Raw genomic sequence first — 13,392 nt, forward strand, 5'->3', positions numbered from 1 at the left:
AAACTCTGTTTAAATCTCCTAGCCACTGAAACTTTATTTTGTTTCATTTCTCTTCCCTCTTTTGGTCAAGAAGGCTTTCCCAATCCCATGGTGCCGGTTCCAGGCTCATCCCTGGGAGTCATGTCCCATATTGCCAGGGAGATTTACACCCTGGGAGTCATGTCCCACATAGGGGGAAGGGCAGTGAGTCCACCTGCCATAGTGGCTTAAAGAGAGAGACCACATCTGAGCAACAAAAGAGGTTCTCTGGGGGTGACTCTAAGGCACAATTATAAGCAGGCTTAGCCTCTCCTTTGCAGCAACAAGCTTCATAAGGGCAAGCCCCAAGATTGAGAGTTTGGCCTACTAAATTGGTAGTCCCCAGTACTTGTGAGAATATAAGGAATTCCCCCCAGTGGGTAAGTTCCACATTTTTACCCCAGTCCCTCAAGGGGACTTTGCAAGTACTTTTTTATTCTCTGCCCAGATTACTCTGGGCTGAATCAGGTCTTCACCAACTTGTACAAACTAACCAGATCTCATTCCCTGTTCAAGGTTCCATGTAGTTATGGTGGTTGAATAAACTGACCATATAAGTTAAATTATATAGTGTGCTATAGAAAATATAGATTTTCCACCAAATAGATACCTCTTCCTTTGGTCTCACACAGAAGTTGAAGTTTTAAAACATAGTCATTATCATCCTTTACCCTTTAGGCTCATTTACCTTAGTCCTAACCAAGTGTATTTCATTCATATCTCTAATTGAAATGTGATCTCTTTTTCAGCTTCCTTTAATATTTGCCATATAAGGTAATGCTGACTTTCATAGCTGCCAAATTCTGTCTCTGAGGCTCATGTGTCACAGATACTCGAAGTTCCAGGGACCGATCAGGTTATACACAAAAAGCTCAGCATCTCAGAATTTAGAAATAGCGATTACAACTCAGGAATAGATGTGGCTGCTATAAGAGGTTACCATCTAGGAACCTTTACCATAAACCTTCCTCTGGTAAACTATGTTCTGAGATTCAGTTCTCAGAGTTTGCACATTCTAGTTTGTCAGTAAGTTTTTGATGACAAATTTATGGTCACTTGAGTGTTATTTACTAGGAATATTCCCTTTGTCGTATAGTTTTAAAGATGGAATGCTTTGGATGGAAAATTCTCATTCTATAATATATTTTGTGGTTGTCACTTTCTTTTCTTTGGTTTTAGGACATTGTATTAGTCAGGATTCTCTAGGGAAACAGAACAAACAGGAGATATCTGTAAGTAGTATGAGATTTTATAAAGTAGTCTCATGCAACTGTGTAGATGATGAGTCCAAATTTCATAAGGCAGGCTGCGAGCTGGCACTCCAGTGAAGGTCTTCAATTAATTCCCCACTAAAGGGGCTGGCCGAAGGAGATGAAAGTTCTCTCCTCTGTTCCCTGAAGCTATCACCTCCTCCTTAAAAGCCTTCCATTGATTAGATTAAACGTCTCTCACTATGGAAGATACACCCTTTAGGCAATGGCAGATGTAATTAGCCACAGATGAAATCAATGTAAAGATGATTTAAGTCCAGGAAATATCCCCAGCTTCAGATCGGCCAGTGCTTACTTGACCAGATAATTTGGCACCATTACCTGGCCAAGTTGACACATCAACTGTAACTTCCACAGACATGATACACTATTCTTTTTTTTTTCCAAATTCAGTTTTATTGAGATATAGTCACCTACCTTACAGTCATCCACAGTGTACAGTCAGTTGTTTTCAGTACCATCATGTAGTTGTGCATTCATCACCACAATTTGTGAACATTTTCATTACTCTAAAAAAAAATAAATAAATAAAAATACAAGTAAAGAACAGCCAAAACATCCCATCCCCGACATCTTCCCTATTATTCATTTAATTTTTGTTCCTATTTTTCTGCTCATATGCCCATACCCTGGATAAAGGGAGTGTGAGCCACAAGGTTTTCACAATCACACAGTCACGCCAATGATATACATTTTAAATCATGCCTTATTCAAAGATCAAGCCTAGATATGTGCATTTATTGCCTCATTGGGGAAATTTTAAGAAACGGAAAATAAATATTCAAAATAATGATTATAGCTAGGTGATGGGAGCATGGTTGTTCATTACTTTATTCTGTTTACTTTATGTATGTTTGTTTTATTCATAACAGAAAGTTAAAAAAGGCAAATGTTATATATTATAGTAAGATGACCTCATGTCATAGGATAAATCCCTAGGCTTCTTTGAGCTTTAGTGTCTTCATTTGTAAAATAGGAATGAAGCCCTCATTTATAGGATTAGGATTATAACAGGAAATGAATGCCTTAATGTTCCAGTGTAGATTCTACTCTAAAATACAATTCACATGTTGATTATTAATTGTAAAAGCACTTTGTGCAAATGCCACTCAATATTGATTGACCTAAAAGGAACTGGGCAGAGATTTGAATAATTACTTTTTGTGTCTGAATAATGTGGGGTGAGGGAGACCAAAGAGGTGATGTGTTGACTTTTGGAAGTGGTCACTTGGGAACTGTGGAAAAAATTAAGTAGAACTTGGGGCAAGCAACCATTCACTTTCTGTGTTTCTGAAGTGAGCGCTAACCTGAGTAAAATATAGAGGATAATTTCTTCTTAATTGAATGACATTCTTAATAATGTCTTAGTTAAATTAATATATTGGGTGGAGGTTTTTCTCTAAAGTTAGAGTAACTGTCAAGGGAGAAAGGAGGGTGGGCTAGCTTCTAGGTGTCAGGGAGTCTGGTGAGAATTTATCTACTGCAGAGATTAAACTTTTAGATAACCCGTTAAGAAATTTTAATGCCAATTAAAACCAGATGACATTTATTTTTTCTGTAAGCCAGGCAGTGTGCAAAGCTCTTAACATGATAATCACATTTCTCTCTTACAACTACACAATGAAGGGGTAGTATTTTCTTTCATTATATGGATGACGTAGGTAAGTGTGGCTCAGAGAGGTTAAATACCTTGCTCAAATTCATGTAACTAGAAAGTGGGAAAAGAACAGAAATTGCCAGTCTACTTCTAGGACCTTTACTACACCATACTGCCTCTTTACAGCAATTATTTCAGCCCAACAATTTTTATTATTTTCTTACCTCTTCCGGTATACTCCTTTATTCAGCTGTATGATGAGATATACATTAGATTTTTATTTTAACCATTCAGAAAGTCCATTTTGGAAGTAGAAACAATACAAATAAAAATGTAATTATTAATTAAATTTTAATTACTTTATTAATTTATATTTTAATTAATTAATATTCATATGTTAGTTTCCTAAGGTTCCTGTAATAAATTACCGTAGACTTGGTGGCTTAAAATAATAGAAATTAATTTTCTCATAGTTTAAGAGTCCAGAAGTCTGAAATCAATGTGTTGGCAGGGTCAGTTCCTTCTGGAGGCTCTGAGGGAGAATCTGTTCCATGCTTCTCTTCTAGATTCAGGTGGCAGCCTCAACCCTTGACCTTCCTTGGCTTGTGGCTGCATTAACTCCAACTTCTGCCTCTGCCTTCACAGGGCTTTCCCATGTGCCTCTCTGGATCTGTAATCTCTTTCTTCTTTGTCTTATAAAGATACCAGTCATTGGATTTAGGGCCCATCCTAAATCAGAATGATCTCATCCAAATGTCCTTAATTTAACTAGATCTTCAAAGACTCTATTTCCAAATAAATTACATTCACAGATACAGGGGATTAGGACTGTTGCATATCTTTTCTGGGGTATATGATTTAACCCACTACAGATATTGAACATTTATAGTAAAGAAATAAGTGAAATAGTACAAATACAATACAAAATTTAGTTTCAAACTATCTCAATTCGCAGATTATTTAGTTTTAAGTATTTTTTGTATAACAATGTTATGTTAATAGACATTATCTTAATGCCAGAAATTTGCCCCAAACATTTTAGTCTGAAATTTCATTTCTCTTTCTGTGGTTTCTCTAGTAAAAATATATGCTAGTCATTATCTTTCTATTATTCCCAGGATATACTTTTAAATATGCATATTTATTTCCTTATTACTTGAAACTTTAATATTTGAAATTACTTTTGAGAAACCTTAAATGGTAGAGAGATATGACATATTTCAAAGAGGTCTATTAATTCTCGTCTCAAAGCATTTACCATCATAACATAGAATTTACTGGAGAGAGAATGAATTCAAAAGACTGATGTGACAAAGATGATGTAATAATATTTGGTGATTTGCCCAATATGGCATCTAAGAGACAAAAGCCAATGATGTGCTAAGCTTGGCATTAAGAAATCTGGACTACATTCTAAGCATTTTAAAAGTCCTATCCTTTAGAAGTGTGGAACACACAAAAATATTCTGGAGAATAAAATGAATGGAGAGTGACCACAATATACAGAATACTAAGAGTGTGGTGACAATGATTTGTGAAGAAATGCAGGCATCAGCTTTTGAGAAAGTAATTTAGAAATAAGAAAGGGAACCCGAGAATGATAGGTGATCTATTTTTTTAAAAACTATCTCAATTTTTTACATTTATTACATGTTGAAATGATAACATTTTGGAAGTATTACATTAAATAAAATATATTATTAAAATTTACTTAACCTGTTTCTTTTTTATTTTTTAATGTGGTTGCTAGAGAATTTAAAATTATATATATAGTTCACATTTTTATATCCTACAGTGGTACTGTAGAAGCAACAAACTCAATTATATGTTAAAATTAATCTTAACACATGTAGTTAAATTTTTATATCATTATGGTATTTGAGATAACTTTTTTAACACATTACCAAAAGGTCTCTGAGCTTAAAATCAAACACAACTCTAGTCTTAAAAACAAAACCGAACAAAACCTAATCACATTTTATCAACTTCTGTACACTGTCAACTGTGCTAAAGTTTGATAAGATGCGAGTCTACAAACAGGCAAAAGTAATCTTTTGGGGTGATGGAAGTGTTCCAAAACTTGGTTGTGGCAATGTTTGTAACACTAGATAAATGTATTGGGGAAAAAAATGACTGAACTGTACACTTAAAGTAGATTTAATTTTATGGTATGCAAATTATAGCTCAATAAGACTGTTTTTAAAAAAAGTACTCAGCTACAGCCCAGCAGATCTAAAGTGTCATTTGGAAGCTGCATATGCATTTTAGGTATTTCAAATATAAATTTTCAATCCATCATGTGATTCAATATCATGAAGAAAAGTTTCCCAAAAGGGTCATTTTATCTGCAGTGTGTCCACCTTCAACAGTGAATTATGTAATCAACAGTGGATTATGTAATTACTTATTGGAAGCATGAGTTGCTAAAGATAGAACACTATAATAACTGAAGGTGGGCACTTTATTTGCCTTTAAGGGCACCCAGCACAGGGAGTAGTAGCCCTTATAGTAATTGCACAGTCTTGTTGCAAATCCCTCAGCCAAGCTGGGTACCCTATAATTGGGCATCTGCTGGTATTTCACCATCCTACATAGAATAATGGAATATAAGAGATACCTACTCTATACTCATAAAAGCAAATGAAAGAAAATCAGTGAAATAAAAACTAATATTTAACAATTTTCATGGGAAACTGAAAACTTGTTTGGTTTTCCTTCCCTATTGCACAAGGGAAAAAGTGGCATGTAGATCCAGCAACTCAAAAATTGCAATTTAATAAAAGGCATTGGTAACTAATAAGCTTGTTCTGGTTTGCTAATGCTGCTGTTTTGCAAAATACTGGACATGGATTGGCTTTTATAAAGGGAGTTTATTTGGCTACAAAGTTACAGTCTTAAGCCATTAAGTGTCCAAGGTAAGGCATCAATAATAGGATACCTTCACTGAAGGATGGCTATCGGTGTCCGGAAAACCTCTGTTAGCTCAGAAGGCACATGGCTGGCATCTGCTTGCTCCCAAGTGGTGTTTCAAAGTGGTGTTCTCCAAAATGTTGCTCTTGGGGCATTTTGTCCTCTCTTAGCTGCAGCTGCTCTGAAGCCCTTCTGTTTGCGAAATTCTTTATAAGATTCCGGTGAACTAATCAAGGCCCATGCTGAATGGACAGGGTCACACCTCCATGGAAACATTCAATCAGAGGTCACACCCTAACCAAAGGTGTCACTCACAGTTGGATGGGTCACATCTCCATGGAAACAACCTAATCCAGAGCTTCCATCCTAATCAATAATAGTACCTCTGCCCCTACAAGACTGCATTAAAGAATATGACTTTTTCTGGGGAAATAATATGTATATACAAACTGGCACATTCAAGCCCCTGGACCCCAGAAAAACATATTCTTTCTAAATACAAAATACATTCATCCCATCACAATATCACAAAAACTTTTTCTCATTTCAGTAACAATAGGTAAGTAGGAGATCCCATCAAAATCAATCATAGGCATGGTCAGTCCTAAGGCATACTTTTCCTTTAGCTATGGATCTGTGAACTTAGAACAATTTATGTGCTTCCAATATACAAAGGAGGGACATTCATAGGGTAAACATTCCCATTGCCAATAGGAGAAACAGTAAGGAAAACAGGGCTTAAGAGACCAAAAGAATTCCTAAACCCTGCAGGGCAAACTCCATTAGATTTCAAAGTCTGAGAGTCATTTAGAGAATGGCATTGTATCCTTGGGGCTTGAAAGAGCAGGAGTCCAACCCTTTCCAAGGGCCTATGTGGCAGCCCTTTTCTCTCCAAACGCTGGGGTGAGTGCTCCAATATATCCACACACTGGGGAGACCACCTTCTTCTCGGCCCCAGCCTCCTCAAACATTGGGGTGCCACCCCTACTCTGCTTCTCCAGGGACAAGGCTCTCCCCTCTCTGAATAATGTGGTGGTGGCCAGGCTCTCCCCAATCCCTGGGGAATGTGCTCCACCCTCTCTGGGGCCTGGAGTGGCAGCACTCTTCCTGAGCATGGAGGCGGAAAGTCCACCATCAACCTCCAGGGCAAAGTCACCCTTTCCAAGTGCTTGGGCTGCTCCATTCTCCCTGCCCGAGACCTCTTGACTCCAGACCTCAATCTCCGTGGCTCTGTCTTTGAAGAAATTTTTCCTTCAATTTGTTCCTTTGTCCCCTCCAGTCCAGACAGGCAGTGGTTCCATCTATACAGATTTCTCAAAAATCTCATTGGCTTGGCATGACGTTTACAGGGGTCAAAACCTTCAAACAATAGGACTTTCCACAAATCCTTTCTGGATAACTCCCATCTCCAATCCTGGCTTGTACTGAAATGGTGGTCAGTTTCCATGTTTGGTTAAATTTTCACATGGGGTTGTAGTTTCTGGGGTTCACCCCCTGGAAGCTCAGAGTTTTCCAGGCCATCAATTTCTGGTTTCTTTGTACCCAAGAGTTCATTTCTCAGCTTATCTCTGTCCTGTCGCATTTTAATATATGCTGCAAGCAGAAGCCAGGCTAGATCCTCCAGAGGTAATCTGGAGATCTCCTCTGCTAAGTATACCAGCTCGCCACTTTCAAATTCTGCCTTCCATTCAACACCAGGACACAATTTTGCCAAATTCTCTGCCACTTTAAAACAAGGATCATTTTTCTTCCAGTTAGCAATGACACGTTCAACATTTCTGTTCAAGGCCTCATCAGAGCTACTTTTAGAGTCCATCTTTCTACCAACAGTCTCTTCAATGCATTCTAGGCCTTTTCTATCAAGCTCCTTGCAATTCTTCCAGAATCTTCCCCTTATCCATTTAAAAAGCTGTTCCAACATGTTTCGTATTTGCAAACTCAGCAGCACCCCACTTCTCTGGTACCAAAATCTGTTCCGGTTTGCCAATGCTGTCATTTTTCAAAACACCAGAAATGGATTGGCTTTTATAAAGGGGTTTATCTATTACAAAGTTACAGTCTAAGGTCATAAAGTGTCCAAGGTAAGGCATCAACGATAGGGTACCTTCACTGGAGAAAGGCCTTTGGCATCTGGAAAAACTTCTGTTAGCTGGGAAGGCACATGGCTGGTGTCTGCTTGCTCCCAGGTTGCTTTTCAAAATGGCTTGGGGTGTCTGTCCTCTCTTAGCTTCTCCAGAGCAAACTCTGGGCTAGCTTCAGTAAAAGGTGCTTTGAATGGCCGTCTTCAAAATGTCCCTCTAAGCTACAGCACTTCCTTCTGTCTGTGAACACTTTTATAGGACTCCATTGATTCAATTAAGACCCATCCTGAGTGGGTGGGGTAACACCTTCATGGAAAGTATCCAATCAAAGGTCTTACTCACAGTTGATTGAGTCACATCTCCATGGAATCACTCAGTCAAAGGATTCCAACCTAATCAACACTAATACGTCTGTCCCCACAAGATTGCATCAAAAAACGTGGCGTTTTGGGGGACATGATACAGCCAAACCAGCACAAAGCTCCAAGTTAATATAGGAACGTTTATGAATTATTTTTGCCAGATCTTGAAACAAATCATTTTTCAGTGTAAAAACTATGAGATTATTCACCATGGATAGTGTGGTGCTGTCATCTTTTGTGTTTTGAACACCATCATCTCTAGTAGCAAATAAATAAATAAAAACAAAAGCAAAATATAGTTCTATTCTGTTTACTTTGTCAAAATGAATCTGAAAAGCTATGACTCATTCTTTCTTTGCATTCCGGAGAGCACAATAAACTGAAACACAGATCAAGCCTTCATGCACTTGAGACACAATATACTTTTGGGGTTTTTGTGACCCATTTAGCATATAAGTATTTCCAGGGCTTGTTGACTCAGTTCATCCCATATTAACTAAACAAACAAACAAACAAAAACCTGACACTGAACACTGAAAATCATTTTAAGATATTAAGATATGTGTATGTACACAAACATATAAATACATATGAAGACCTGGACAGACACACTGAATGGCCTCAAGTTCTTATGTTAGAAATTAATTAGGTGGATAGTTCAATAGCCAAAAATTAGGTAAACTCATTTAGGAATCTATAGCAGCTGCTGAATCAAATCTGAGTTGTTATAAAATGACTTGTTTAGGCATTTGGTTAAATGTAAAAATATATGTGTTATAGTTGCAGACCAAAGTTCTGTCACAAATGTGGATGTTTATGATGTAATTTGTAATGCTTTAAGAGTTCAATGATACCTTTAAACTGAAATATGTACAGAACATTCATTGAATTTGGCTTTCTAAAGAGATGATTCTCTGTTGGTTATTATATGATACCACCAGTGATTTCAAAGAATGCAGAATACTGCCCAATTCAATATGATGTCTCAGCACACATTTGCCTGTCGTTTTGTACTGCCATATGCTATGTTCACGCACAAATGTTTTTTGAGATTCCCAAAATAAATGTACATAATTATACAAATATGTTTTAAATATATCCACAAGATATGTAGAGAATGCTATCTAGATATCAAAACTGGGTTGCATTTGAATTGTACTTGGAGTTATTAAGATATTTAATTTTTTTTTCTTATTTCTGGCTTTTCAATACTTTAAGTAGTACAGGCCATTTGTGAATGAAGTTATTTTTACAAAACATGGAGGACATTTTTCTTTTGTCTAAGCTACTGCCAACTCATAGAGCACCCCAAAAGTAAAGCACTTATATTTAATTTCAAAAAAACTTAAATTTTTATAAAATGTATATACGCTTTAAAATAGACAATTTTAATCGAACAGCATAAAGCTTGTGCTTTCTCTATATTTCCAAGCAACTGAAATATTCATACTGAGGCACCACTCAATTTCTTAAGAATTTGGACTATATCCATTCCTTTGTAGATTTCAGTGCCTAGTCTCCATTCCAGACACAATGCCATACAAAACAATGTGCAAATGACTATCCAATTGAAATGCCCTCTGTTAGATAACTGCTTACTTTAGGAATAAAATAAAATACTGCACTACTAAACCAAAAAAATCTCTAGGTTTTCTACCAGCTAAGCAGAAGAAAGAAGAGTTGATTCAGGGGATCATGGTACTGCAGGTTTGCACATACTGTGCCTTCTATAAGACTTTTCGTAAGTCAACATAGAAGTTGGTTAAAGTGCTTGCCATGGCTGTATCTATTGTAGACCGAGGAATCATCCCATGCAGATCTGTCTCAATATAGCCTGTCAAAAGACTCTGGTTTGGATTGTCTTTAAGTGGAACACAGAACCAACCACAAGGAAGGTTGTATCAGTGAACAAATTCTCATCTCTTTTCTTTCTAGTCAAGACATCCCACAGGATAAAAGTCCCTCTTTATAGCCCACAGTGTAGGAGAAATCAACAAATTATATTCAAAAGCTGACCAGTAGTGGAGTAACATCACACAATTCTCCTTAAAGTGCTCCAAAATATCCAATGAAGTCATTAAGCTCTCAATCCAAGCAACAGGCCCTGGGCGTATTTAGTCTACTATTCTATTGACAATACCATCTATAACACCTTGGGCTTTTTAGAGATATCCACTAAATTCTTCTAAGGTATTTTCCCAACTGTTAGCATTTTGCCACTTATCATCTTCAATGCTATGGTACTGGATGAGAGTGTTTTTTAAGTTTAGTTGCAATAGCACCAGTGTCAGGCAGGCTTTCCAGTTTTTTTCATAAGGTTAAGCAAGGATGTGAAGATGGCTCAAGGGCACTGCATGAGAACCTCTCAATTTGTATTTTTAACACAAACTTAGAAATACAAGATTTGTTTTTATAGTACTATATGGTCAGAGTAGAAGCTCTCCTATCTGGCAGGTTTGAGACCATAGTTGATCAGGTCATAGTAAAAGATGATTAAATTGGAGGAATCACATCCAAAGAGATACCTATGTACTTAAAATATGCTTTTTTTTTTTTTAAACTTGAAGTTTATACAAATGTATTTGTCAGACTTTTTGTGTAAGCTAAGGCGTTTCCTTGGAGTATGTGTCTGCTGATTGGAGTTCTACAAAGGCTGTCTTACATTAGTACCCTTTACAGGTCATCCCAGGGTTTCCTTCTTCAAATTTGAGGGAGGATTTAGGGACACCTATACTGTGATCTGAGTGCAAATTCCTTCTAAACTTTAATGATTTCCTCTCAAACTTTTACAGCTGTGCTGCCTGCACATATGTGATGGAGGGACTGAATACCTGACCAAATTGTGATTTGATTAAGAAGGAGAAATGAATTATGGATGCTTGTTAGGCAATGAACAATTTTCATTATAGTAAACATACCACAGAATTGGTGAGAACAGAAATGCTCAAATATTTATGGAGGTAGATTTGGGGGGGTTGTGCAAAGTCTAGTAGCTATGAGAATTCAGTTAGCTATGGACACCGGTTTCTATGGTTTACACTTTCATGGAGAATATTAGTTAATCTGGTAATTGATGAGCTGATTGAGTGGAAGTCTGTTTTGAGAAACTCTACTCTTCTGATTGTTCTGTGAAAGTGATATAAAAAATCTCAATTCTCCTTTCAAGGAGTAAGGATTTTGAAGAGAAAATTTGATTTGAAAGACAGGACATTAGAAGGATTTCTGATAAGAAGCCAAGTGCCTAAGTGTTTGTTTTAGGGGATTTAAGAAATGATTAATTCCTGCCAACTGTATCACAGACTAAGAGAGTTGGGGAGAGAAATTCCCAGCATTGATTTCAGGGAGTGAGAGAACATTTCTGTGATCACTGGGTAACCACTGGGTGAAGCTGTTCTTGGGTGGTCTTTCCTGGATGGCCATTATCATCTCACTTAACATGTGAAGTCAGGGACTAAGAATAGATGTGACATTCTTGAATTGTTTAAAGCTGGCTTATTGCATGATATTATATATATATATATATATAATATGTGTATATAGATATAGTTTAAGATCAGGTTCTTTAAACAGATATGTCTTGCAAAATAAGGTTAATTTTTAAAAGCATAACTTTGTTATTATAAAAGCAATTAGGATCTTATTTTCATGAATTGTAAATTTTATGCCAAAATTCTGAACAATGCTTATAAATATTTGCCTTCTTTAAATCCTCAGAGGATGTACTTTAGGCTCTGCCAAAAATACGCTTTTTGCATACTAAGTATGCTTTTGAAAAATTGTCTACTTTATTGTTTTCATGAGCAGTTTGTATTGCTAACCGTGAAGCAGATGTCCCTCGTCTTCTCTATGCAGTTACCCAAGACTATTTCCCTAAATCATTAACATCTCACTGCTCTCCTAAGCATTTGCACTGTCTGCCAATTACCCTTGTTGTCACAACAGAACTCTTGAAAATGTTTTCACTATCCTTTTTTTTACTTTACTGGTCTTCTTAAGTCCCTCCAAGAAATTTTACTGAACCTCAGATAACTTGTTTGATGCAACAAGAGCCCATGAGAGGAACTGTCTCAGGGGACAAGAATCAGTATAAACGATGCTGAGGAAGCCAAGGAAACAGAGTTTAAGAAAGGAAGAAATAGTCACCATGGTGCTGCAAAAAGTTAAGTAAAGTAGACTAAATGTAGTTTTTGGATTTTAGAATTCAGACATCTCTGTTGCCCGTGAGAATAGTTTTATTGGATGGTGGAGGTAATCTAAATTTCTGTATTTATAAGAGTATGGAGGAAGTGAGGAAATACTTGAGGTGAAAGGGACAGGGTGGATATAAAATTTTATTTAAGATGAAAGAGATGTGAGCATATTTATAAAGAAGCCAGTAAAGAAGGAGTAGTAGGAGCTAAAGAAGAGAGGAATATAATTTTTCTTGCCCCTATTCTCTCTTTCCAGGACAGAGTTTGTCATTATTGCAATCCCTTATTGTTAACAAAATCCCCTAATACTACTTAATAAAGGCCTAACTGTATGTATGAAGAAAACTATGAGGTTTTATTCTTGCTCTTTAGAATTTACTCTAAAGCCATGGCAAAAAATAGGGCCCATTCCTGCTTTGAGAATTTTTTTTTTAGCAGAGTTTAATGTGGCCTATTTATTTGAGAGTCATGATTTAATATACCTATCTTGATTATCATTTACTGTGGAATTCCATTTAACCTAGGAACTGAAAACAGAAGTAGCCAATGTCTTACAAGCCCCCGTCCTAGGATTGTTTGATCAGATGTCTATTGTTTAAGATGCTTGGTTTAATCCAGGGTAGAGTTAAATCTGTGTAATGATAAGTTGTGGTATAATTGGATGGTTGGCTTGAGTCCAAAAAGAACCCTGAAAGGCACTGCAGAAATCTGCAGGTTAAAGGGACCTCCCGACGTGTCAATTAATGACTCCAAATGCTTATCTAAGTAATTATTTACAGGCTGCTAGACTAAAATGTACACAAAATTCTAATGGGGGCTAATAACAGAGTCTAAAACAAACAAGAACGAATTTGTAGGTTTTTTCGAAGCAATGGTCTTCATAATCCATAACGAGTATTTGATGAATGATAATATTAAAGAATATTTTATTTTTGTGGAATACATTGTTCTATATAGTAATAT

General features: G+C 36.6%; 1 protein-coding gene and 1 pseudogene across 3 annotated transcripts in view; one reads left to right on the forward strand and one right to left on the reverse strand.

Moving 5' to 3' along the window:
* The window catches only part of GULP1 (GULP PTB domain containing engulfment adaptor 1), a 322,123-nt gene that overhangs the window by 53,053 nt on the left and 255,678 nt on the right, over positions 1–13,392 (forward strand). The gene's annotated exons all lie outside the window — the stretch shown is intronic.
* LOC119543777 lies at positions 9,967–10,546 on the reverse strand (annotated as a pseudogene).

Source organism: Choloepus didactylus, chromosome 9, assembly GCF_015220235.1.
Source record: "Choloepus didactylus isolate mChoDid1 chromosome 9, mChoDid1.pri, whole genome shotgun sequence".
In the NCBI taxonomy this organism is placed as follows: domain Eukaryota; kingdom Metazoa; phylum Chordata; class Mammalia; order Pilosa; family Megalonychidae; genus Choloepus; species Choloepus didactylus.